Source organism: Phyllobates terribilis, unplaced genomic scaffold (assembly GCF_046119375.1).
Source record: "Phyllobates terribilis strain yellow unplaced genomic scaffold, ASM4611937v1 Scaffold_2__4_contigs__length_985480577, whole genome shotgun sequence".
NCBI classification, from domain to species: Eukaryota; Metazoa; Chordata; class Amphibia; order Anura; family Dendrobatidae; genus Phyllobates; species Phyllobates terribilis.
Genome location: NW_027362762.1, coordinates 672,296,014 through 672,308,150, shown reverse-complemented (window position 1 = coordinate 672,308,150; position 12,137 = coordinate 672,296,014).

Here is a 12,137-nt window from a genome sequence, read left to right as displayed (position 1 = left end):
CGGGCCTTTTAACCCCTTAAGCCCCAAGGGTGGTTTGCACGTTAATGACCAGGCCAATTTTTACAATTCTGACCACTGTCAATTTATAAGGTAATTACTCTGGAACGCTTCAACGGATCCCCCTGATTCTGAGACTGTTTTTTCATGACATATTGTACTTCATGATAGTGGTAAAATTTCTTCGATATCACTTGCGTTTATATGTGAAAAAATGGAAATTTTGCGAAAATTTGGAAAATTTTGCAATTTTCAAAATTTGAATTTTTATGCCCTTAAATCAGAGAGATATGTCACACAAAAGAGTTAATAAATAACATTTCCCACATGTCTACTTTACATCAGCACAATTTTGGAACCAAAATTTTTTTTGTTAGGGAGCTATAAGGGTTAAAAGTTGACAAGCGATTTCTCATTTTTCCAACAAAATTTACAAAACCATTTTTTTAGGGACCACATCACATTTGAAGTCACTTTGAGAGGTCTTTATGACAGAAAATACCCAAAAGTGACACCATTCTAAAAACTGCACCCCTCAAGGTGCTCAAAACCACATTCAAGAACTTTATTAACCCTTCAGGTGCTTCACAGGAATTTTTTGAATGTGGAAGAAAAAAATGTTACTTTAGACCCAATTTTTTTAATTTTCACAGGGGTAACAAGAAAAAATGGACCCCAAAATTTGTTGTGCAATTTCCTCTGGGCAGGCAGATACCCAATATTTGGGGAAAAAACACTGTTTGGGTGCACGGCAGGGCTCGGAATGGAAGGAGCGCAATTTGACTTTTTGATTGTAAAATTTGCTTGAATAATTAGCGGACGCCATGTTGTGTTTGGAGAGCCCCTGTGTGCCCAAACATTAGAGCTCCCCCACAAGTGACCCCATTTTGGAAACTAGACCCCCCAAGGCACCTATCTAGATGCATAGTGAGCACTTGGAACCCCCAGGTGCTTCACAAATTGATTCGTAAAAATGAAAAAGTATTTTTTTTTTCACTTTTTCATTTTTACGAATCAATTTGTGAAGCACCTAGGGGTTCCAAGTGCTCACTATGCATCTAGATAGGTGCCTTGGGGGGTCTAGTTTCCAAAATGGGGTCATTTGTGGGGGAGCTCCAATGTTTGGGCACACAGGGACTCTGCAAATGCAACATGGTATCCGCTAACAAATTGAATGGAAAATCGGCTCAAATTGTTAGCGGACACCATGTTGCGTTTGGAGAGCCCCTGTGTGCCCAAACATTGGAGCTCCCCCACAAGTGACCCCATTTTGGAAACTAGACCCCCCAAGGCACCTATCTAGATGCATAGTGAGCACTTGGAACCCCCAGGTGCTTCACAAATTGATTCGTAAAAATGAAAAAGTGAAAAAAAAACACTTTTTCATTTTTATGAATCAATTTGTGAAGCACCTGGGGGTTCCAAGTGCTCACTATGCATCTAGATAGGTGCCTTGGGGGGTCTAGATTCCAAAATGGGGTCACTTGTGGGGGAGCTCCAATGTTTGGGCACACAGGGACTCTCCAAATGCAACATGATATCCGCTAACAAATTGTCGGCTCACATTGTTAGCGGACACCATGTTGCGTTTGGAAAGCCCCTGTGTGCCCAAACATTGGAGCTCCCCCACAAGTGACCCCATTTTGGAAACTAGACCCCCCAAGGCACCTATCTAGATGCATAGTGAGCACTTGGAACCCCCTAGGTGCTTCACAAATTGATTCATAAAAATGAAAAAGTGAAAAAAAAACATCCATCCTCTCTTCAATACAGTGCAGTTGTCCTGTCCTCTTTGCAGAAAAGCACCCCCAAAGTATGATGTTTCCCCCACAATGCTTCACGGTTGGGACTATGTTCTTGGGATTGTACTCATCCTTCTTCTTCCTCCAAACACGGCAAGTGGAGTTGATACCAAAAAGTTCTATTTTGGTCTCATCTGACCACATGACCATCTCCTATGCCTCCTCTGAATCATCCAGATGGTCATGGGCGAACTTCAAACAAGCCTGTACATGTGCTGCCCTGCAGGATTTTAATCCATGAAAGCATAGTGTGTTACTAACGGTAATGTTTGAGGCTGTGGTCCCAGCTCTGTTCAGGTCATTGACCAGGTCTTCCTATGTAGTTCTAGGCTGATTCCTGACCTTTCTCAGAATTATCCTTACCCAACAAGGTGAGATCTTACATGGAGACCCAGACCGAGGAAGATTGACAGTCATTTTGTATTTCTTCCATTTTCTAATAATTGTACCAATAGTTGTTTCCTTCTCACTAAACTACTTGCCTATTGTCCTGTAGCTCATCCCAACCTTGTGCAGGTCTACAATTTTGTCCCTGGTGTCCTTAGACAGCTCTTTGGTCTTGGCCATGGTGGAGAGGTTGGAGTGTGATTAATTGAGTGTGTGGACAGGTGTATTTTATTCAGGAAACGAGTTCAAAATGGTGCAATTAATATAGTAATGAGTGCAGAGTAGGAGGGCTTCTTAAAGAAAAACAAACAGGTCTATAAGAGACAGAATTCATGCTAGTTGGTAGGTGATCAAATACTTATTTCATGCAATAAAATACAAATAAATTATGTAAAAATCATACAATGTGATTTTCTAGATTTTTTTTAAGATTCTGTCTCTCTCAGGTGAAGTGTACCTGTGATAAAAATTACAGACCTCTCCAATCTTTGTAGGTGGGAAAACTTTCAATATCGGCAGTGTATCAAATACTTATTTTCCCCACTGTATATAATAGTGCAATGCTCTGTCAATAACCTAGAGACTATACTCTTGCTAATATCTATGCACAAAATAGTTTACAAGTATATTTCCTTAGCACACTCTAATCATACATAGAAGTTCATTATCTACTGCTCTGTATGGACTTTAATTCTATTAGCAACCTTCAACCATTCAACTAGACTCCACATCAAGTTCACACATGAAAAGTTTACATTACATAACTTTGTGTAGAACAATTTCATACTTGACATGTTTACAACATAAAAGTTTCCAATCTATGTTTCCCAACAACAATCCTACAATTTGTAAAGACACTTTCTTAATAGAAAACAACATGATTGACAGGTTCTCCAAGATAACTATTGTTAAAATTTGTTGATGAGACAATTTCTTTTGAGGAACAATTACAAAAAATCTCAGATTTCATATGGAGAGCCAACTCATAAATTGTTTCTCATAGAAATGATTGCAGGGAAATGGAAAGGGTCAACCATAAATATTTCCAGCTCAATATGATTCCAACATTACTGCAGAGGTATTATGGAACGCACCTAAGGCCGTGCTAAGTGGCAAGGGGCATTATTCAGTTGGACAATAAAATAAAAATGAAAGGAAAATTAGATATTCAAAAATCTGTGAAAAATAGAAAGAATGAATAACCAAGAATCAACTTTTAAACAAAATTTAAAATACCATCACCCTAGAAAATGAAAGACTCCAGCTATATAACCTACTATTATGAAAATATTAATTTGCACTTAAATAGTCTAATTTGCAGCTCTTTTCACCGGATAATAAAGCTGGTGACTGAAAGCTCAATTCCAGAACATCTAAATTCCACTTACCCAAACCTATACAATTTAAAGGGTGGCCACTAAACTTTCCACGTTCAGATAAATTCTTTTCTGGGCAATCTTCTCTTCAAAAATATCAAAATGCCACTTAAAGGATTACTCTTATGGTAAGAAATTGGTATATGTTGTAAGACAGTATGAAAATTAACACGTTTGCAACTGCCTTTTAACCAATGTTATCCAGTGATGAGAGCTTTTGTCTTAAATTGTTTATAGTTCATTGTAAAGAGGTCAAATAACCACAGGGTGGTCGATTATGAAGAGTAGCTGCTTTCAAGGATGTGATCCGAGGAGCTAACTGCTGAGATCCCAGCAAACTAACCAGTAATGGACACAGACAGAAGAGGCCCCTGTGCAAGAACAGTAAACGGACCCTTTTGCAGTTCAATAGCTCCTCATAATGCACAATTCCATCTTCTTTTGGAGGTACAAGTGGTCCTACTTACGGCTTGAGCCCCTGTGCGGCATCTGCACAGGTTGCACTAATGCTATGTCCATCCCTGAACCTATCTATAGTCAAATATCTCCTTTTTAATAAATGCAAGGCGGGTTTCCAAAACAGATTATTTGTTGCATGCCAAAAGCATATGAGAAAGCACTCACAAAAAAGCCTGCAATTAGTTAAAGTTTAGTTTTTTATAGCATTTTTGCATAAAATGTTGTGGTTGAAGATACATTTTCATAATTTGCTAATGACCAGAATGACAGCATACTTACTCCTGGGGTCTTGACTGCCACTTCCTCTTGGGTGGATCCCACATAGGTCTTAGTAATAGCACTCCTCTCTTCTATGACTGTGAAATCTATCTGGACACATCTTTTACTTCCTAAACCTGCTATTGATGCTGCAATTGTACGTGGACTTAGCCTGGAACTGGGTAAGTTACAGACCATACAGCAAAGAAGTGAGTCTCACAACCAACCAAAAAAAACTCATTTGAACCTTACACATACAAGCAGAGCTGGTGCTGTGAATAGCCGTAGTAATTTTCTCTGAAGTATACTGTAATCTAGACATAGTAGAAGACTCGGTTGCTGAGGGATGCGGATCTAGAATCCCTACCAGAGGCTCCCCAAATACTTCAGGAAGAAGCACCAGGAGCTGTCTGGTGACAAAAGCAGTTAAGCTGAGTCAAGCAAAGAAGAAACTGCTCATTACTCAATTAAAGAAGCAGTCTCAGTGTATGATATGTGATGTATGCAGCAGTCACAGTGTCTCCAATACAATGTATAAAACAGAGTCTCAGTGTATTCTATGTAATGTAGATACAGGAGCCTCAGTGTATCCTGTTTTTCGGGGCACCAGCCCTTTAATTGTCTGAAGAGTACAAGCACATAGCATTCACTAATGTATGCCATGCTACATGTAATGTTGGATTATGTCCGACAATTGCCAGTGCCAGCGTCTGGATGTTATTTGTCGGTGGAGTTTGCATGATCTGTACTACACCATATGTAATATATGCAGTGTCTCCTATGTGATATATGCAGCCGTCACACTGTCTCCTATGTGATGTATGAAGCAGTTGCAGTGTCTCCTATGTGATGTATACTGCAGTCTCAGTATCTCCTACTTGTTGTATAAATCAGATTCTCAGTCTATCCTATGTGATGTATATTCGGCAGTCTCAGTGTATCATATGTTCAGCAGTCATAGTGTCTCCTATATAATGTATAAAGCAGAGACTCAGTGTATCCTATGGGATGCTTATACGGCAGTTGCATTATCTCCAAAGTGATGTATACATCAGGCTCATTGTATCCTATTTGATATTTAAACAGCAGTCGCAATGTATCCTATTTGATGTATATACAGCATAGTTGCAGTATCTACTATGTGATTTCTACAGCAGTTTTGGTATTTCCTATATCATTGATTTACAGCAAAATCTCAATGTATTCAATGTGATGTATATACAACTATCTCAGTGTGTACTGTGTGATGTATAGACAGCAGAGTCTCGCAGACCTACGTCCCAATTCTATAAACGTTACATGAGCAGTATTACGTTTCCCACTTTAAGAAGACATGTATTAAAATATGCATGTGAGTTCAGTATAACTTACTGCTGAGAGTAGTTTTTCTCAAAACATTTTACCTCAAATAGTTCACTGGGTTCAAAACTGACCAACGCAAACTTGGAAATGCAGTTGCAAGTAGCAACATCATCAATGCCACTTAACATCATATGCCTCACCAAAGAGAAGCAGTTACAGAATTTGTATATGGGATGAGTTAATTACATGTTTGCCCAAAGATAGCAGGCTAATGTTTAAGTTGATAATTAGTGTTGAGCCACCCCCGTAGTGTTTGGGTTCGGTTCGGTTCATCGAACACCGGGATGTTCGTAGAACTGTTCATCGAACACCTTAGAACACCGTCATACACCGTTAAAACCAAAGGCAGGCTAAGAAAAACACATAGAAACACATACAAAACACCTTCAAAGGTGTCCAAAAGCTGACAAACTGCTCAGAAGACACTCTCTTTAAAAAAGCCGGCCGGCAATTCAGCAGCTGCATACACCGGTACCCGACAATTTAGAACAGAAAGAATATAGCATCACACATAGATTAGATAGATAGAAACGTGTCAGTCACATATATAAGAAGTACAGTGACAGTGTTGCTTACTGTACTTGTCATTTAGTGTTAAAGGATTTATTTAAAAAAATAATAGTGTTTTCATGCACCATCTCTTTAAAAAAGCCGGCCGGCAATTCAGCATCGGTACCCGACAATTTAGAACAGAAAGAATAGAGCATCACACAGAGATTAGATACATAGAAGCATTTCAGTCACATATATAAGAAGAACAGTGATAGTGTTGATTACTGTACTTGTCATTTAGTGTTAAAATAAAGGATTTATTAAAAAAATTGGCGTGGGGTTCCCCGTAATTTTAGTCTCTAGCGGAGGTTAAGCAGATGGCTGGGGCAGATGTTTGAAGCCTGGGAAGGGGGTAATACCCCCGGAGCTTCCCAGGCTACTAATATCAGCCCCCAGCTGAATACCTAGCCTTTACCAGCTATTAAAATGGGGGACCGCCAAAAAAATGACATGGGGTCCCCCCTATTTTAATAGCTAGCAAAGGCTAGGCAGACAGCTGGGGGCTGATATTAATAGCCCAGGAAGGGAGCCATGAATATTGGCCCCCTCCCAGGCTAGAAACACCAGCCGTCAGCCGCCCCAGAAATGGCGCATCCATAGGATGCGCCAATTCTGGCACTTAGCCTCGCTCTTCCCACTGCTCTGTAGCCGTGGCTGTGGGGTAATAGGGCTGAGGTTGATGTCAGCTTATAATGCCAGCTGACATCAAGCCCAGGTTAGTAATGGAGAGGCGTCTATAAAACACCCCCATTACTAACCCCATAGTCAAAGTTAAAAAAAACACAAACACCCAGAATAAAGTCCTTTAATTGAAATAAACACACACTTCTTTATTGTTCTAAATTTAACCATACTTACCATCACGCCCATTCCAGCTGAAGCAAATGTCTTCTGCAATAAAAGTAAAATAATAAAGCAACATCATTCTTACCTTTCCATGGTTCCCATGACAGCTTCAGCTCTGCTACATTCACATGACAGGCTGGATCGCAGCCGAAAGCTGCCATCCAGCTTGCCATGCCGCAGACACTGAGAAGCGCAGGCATGCTTGTGCTTCTCAGTGTCTCGCTGTGACGGCATAAAGATGAGCCGAGGTCATGTCCAACGACCTCAGCTCACGTCATGCACGTCACTGACAGCGTGGGAGAATTCTCCTGCGCTCAGCGCTTGAGCAGGAGAATTCTCCCACGCTGGGATGGCATTGAGATGACAGGCTGGATCACAGCTGAGCGCTGCCATCCAGCTTGTCATCCTTCATAGACACTGCAGAGTGCAAGCATGCCTGCGCTCTGCAGTGTCTATGAAGGATGGCATGCTGGATGGCAGCGCTCAGCTGCCATCCAGCCTGTCACCTCAATGCCATCCCAGCATGGGAGAATTCTCCTGCTGAAGCGCTGAGCGCAGGAGAATTTTCCAACGCTGTCAGTGACGTGCATGAGGTGAGCCGAGTTCATTGGACATGACCTCGGCTCATCTGGATGGCGTCACAGCCAGACACTGCAGAGCGCAAGCATACCTGCGCTTCTCAGTGTCTGTGGCATGGCAAGCTGGATGGCAGCTTTCGGCTGCGATCCAGTCTGTCATGTCAATGTAGCAGAGCTGAAGCTGTCGTGGGAACCATGGAAAGGTAAGGATGAGGCTGCTTTATTATTTTACTTTTATTGCAGGAAATCGTTGGCTTCAGCTGGAATGGGCGTGATGGTAAGTATGGTTTAATTTAGAACATTAAAAAATTGTGTGTTTATTTCAATTAAAGGACTTTATTCTGGGTGTTGTGTTTTTTTAAATACTTTACTAGAAATTCATGGCGGTCATGTCTAATATTGGCGTGACCCCATGAATTTCGGGCTTAGGGCCAGCTGATAATGCCAAGCTGGCCCTAACCCCTTTATTACCCAGTGAGCCACCACACCAGGGCCCTGGATGAGTTGGGTACAGCGCCAGAAGATGGAACTTCTATGAACGCGCCATTTTCTGGGGTGGCTGTGGACTGCAATTTGAAGCGGGGGGGCCCAGAAAGCTTGGGCCTCCCTGCGCTGCGGATTCCAGCCCCCAGCTGCCTGCTGTACCTGGCTGGACACAAAAATAGGGTGAAGCCCCACGGCAATTTATTACCCAACTGCCACTGCTACAGGGCAGTGGGAAGAGCGAGTCTAAGTGCCAGAAGCCTGGGAAGCTCCGCGGGTATAACCCCCTTCCCAGGCTTCAAACATCTGCCCCAGCCGTCTGCTTAACGTCCGCTAGAGACTAAAATTATGGGGAACCCCAGGCCAATTTTTTTTAAATAAATCCTTTATTTTAACACTAAATGACAAGTACAGTAATCCACACTATCACTGTACTTCTTATATATGTGACTGACATGTTTCTATGTATCTAATCTATGTGTGATGCTCTATTCTTTCTATTCTAAATTGTCGGGTACCGATGCTGAATTGCCGGTGGACTTTTTGAAAGAGACGGTGCATGAAAACACTATTATTTTTTTTAATAAATCCTTTAACACTAAATGACAAGTACAGTAACCAACACTGTCACTGTACTTATTATGTATGTGACTGACATGTTTCTATCTATCTAATCTATGTGTGATACTCTATTCTTTCTGTTCTAAATTGTCGGGTACCGATGTATGCCGCTGCTGAATTGCCGGCTTTTCATGTTTCACTGTGAGCACTGTTCCCATCGATTTGGGCAACTACTGTAATGCCACAACCACCATGGCTGTGGCATTACAGTGAGTGGCAGACAATCCCTGCATGATTGGTGCTCTAAATAGCGCCAGACATGCAGGACATGCTTTTGGTGCACGAACAGTTATCGAACAAAAACCTCGAACAGCCGAATTTTTTGCAAATCGTTCGCATTCGTCGAACGACTCGAACATCGCCCAAAACAGCTCGAATTTGAGATTGGCGAACAGTTCTAGTCGAACACCACTCATCCCTATTGATAATGTTGTATGTTCTAAATATCCAAAAAGCCCTTGGCAGAAAAAAGGTTCCCCACCCCTGAGATACCCTAATGGCCTCTATGCTGGAGATGAATGAATCAGGAAAAACTCAAATTTGCCTGTTCATGCGAACTTTCCTGGGGAATTCAATTCACAGAGTTATTCTACTTGAATTCAATATCCCTTTTTATGCTCTGGGGTATATCCTGACCCCATAGTATGAAAAATGTAAGATGTAAAAAAGAAAAAAATTATTTATACTCACCTTACCACCAATCTCTCTGACTACTCTGATCCTGCCTGGGCGTCATGAGAGCCGGACTTCCCAGCCTAGTGTGAAGAAACCCAGGATTCCAGTGTTCCAGGCTACAGTATGAAGTTGCTATGAGGACTAGACAGGAAAGGTGAGGAGCGGAGGGGACAGAAAGGTGAGTTTGCAATTTTTTTTTTATTTTTTTTTTAACCTTTTGAAGGCTCTTTGTGGTTCAACAAAATGGCAAATGCAGATTTTTGTAATTTTCTAGTAGATACACCCAATGCTCAAAGTACATGTACATCAATTCTGTACTCTCTCTCTACAGATACATAATAGATTACAATATAGACAATACACAGTCATGGTTTATAGGAAGTAAGTTGGAGCAGCTGACATTGTAACACTACACACTGACACCTCTGAGTGAGTAATAAACCACTAATGAATGTACAAATAATGCTTTTATTTAGTTGCCAAAACATAAACTGTTAATTGAGGTTATTACCAGAAGAGATATAAACACAAATCTTTAAAATTAATTACGAAAATGTTAATTAACAATAAATGTCTAATAATTTTTATAACAATTGCAAACAGGTACAGGCTTTGTTCCTCCTCCCTCCCATCTGCCAAACAATAATAGTACAGTTTCCTTCTTTTAATTTTTCTGATGATTAAATTCACGTCTGTGAGGTGTGAACATGGCTTCGATTTCATAATAAACTGCCAGGGAACTCATTAGTTTAGAAATGATCTTTATTCCCTAAAGAAATAGTCTAGCTTGAAACACAGTAGTACTAGCAAAATCCTTCATTGTAAGACAAATGAAAATTAATTTGCAATAAAATGTTGCATTAGTGGAGCTAAATATTCATTAAAAACTAAAAACAAAAGACAGTAGATTGTGATAATGGAAAAGTATGCAAAAATATTTCTTAGAGATGAGAGAATTGATTCAATGCTGATTGATTAGATGTGAATCGATTTTGTATCCAATTTTATGAATTTCACAGTTCCTAGCAAATTTGAACTCTTTGCTATTGTATTTGCATGAATTGACAAAATAAATGTCCAGCACCATTTAACATAGTGCTGAAGGTTGCATCAGCCAAAGAGGATTCACTTGATCTCAGACATGGCCTTCCCCATAATGCCTTGCAATTATCACATGATGCACATAGCCAATCTGGAGGGACTATTAAAGTCATTATCAAGTTTGAGGCAGGCAATGCAGCAGCCACTTTAGGGTGTTACAAGCTATAAAATGAATGTCAGCGTGCATAGCTCAGCATTAGAGATTAACAAAGAAAGGGCTAAAATACTAGACAACTACTCAAGACAGACTGTGGCTTACCATAACAATGCTGAAGATAGAAGATGGGAGAAGTCTGTGTATAATACATAGATTCAAATGATAGGGGGAGAGAGAGATATATGAGAGGTGGCAACAGAAGCACACTCAGTATGATTGATCAGTGATATACTCATGGAGGGCTGTTACCTTGTCTTACTTATGAATAGCACAGTGACATTTTTAATATCTGCTTTACTATTTCAGTTTCTCAACCATACATGCCACAACAATACTGCTAGCTGTTGACACATTTTTAGAGATGAGCGGATCATGTAAAATTCAAAATTTCCTGTTCTAGTGGATTTTCAAGGGAAATTCAATTTATGGAGTAGTTATTCACTGCAAATGTTATTTCCCTTATTATGCACTGAGGTCTCTACAGATCAGAGCATGACAAACATAATATGTCGAAATCCTTATAATAAATCATTATATCACTTCTCCGCTCACCTTTTCTGCCCCTCTGTCCCTGTCACCCATTTGGTCCTGGCTGCATATTCTGATCCCCGCCAATCACACTGAAATCTCCGGTGTTGTGTTCTGCAACTTAGAACTAAGGAATAGGAGGGAAAAGCTGTCCCTGCACTGAGACTCAGCTTAGCCCTACGCTGGGATGGGTGCCCTATTCCTTATGAATAGCCCCACCGAAACTCCTGCACGAACTCAAACGAAGACCTGTAGGACGGGGAAAGGGGTCCCTGAAAGATTTCAGGACTGGGAGCAAAAGCAGGAGACCTCCTAGCAGAAAAGTTAGTTGCAGTAATGAAAATTAAAGGAAACAAATCTGGTGGAACAAGAAGTCCCAGGATTACAATAGTCCAAAGCAAGAAGAACTAAACAAGGCTACTTAGCCAGAGCACGAGCGTTACAACACTGATGTCCAGAGGGGAATGAGAGCCAGGTGCTGAGTAATAAAGGGTGCAGAGATCACGTGACCAAGAAACCTAGCACCAGAGGAAAAGACTAGAAGCCAGCAAACCACAACAAGATGGTAAAACAACATAGATTCTAACATTCGCATCTCTTGCCTGGACTTTTAGCTCTGAGGAAACCAATTAGGGATTTGCGCAATTGCATGGAAAGTTATGATGTGGTTATACCTTGTGCACACATGCACAGAACTCTCCTGGGCCTCATCAGAGTTGGAAGTCCCAACGCAGTGTGAGAGGCCCATGGATTTCAACACTCATGGCGGGGATCAGAAGATACAACAAGATCCGGACTAGTGATGGTGGAGGGGCTGGAGAGGAGAATTTTAATGTCAGGATAAGTTTTTTATAACTTTTTGATGACCAATTATGATCTAATTTGTTAACTGTATATGCCACAACAATACATAGCATTTTTTTTATGGCCTTTGTCAAGGTGGGAAACTAGTGTT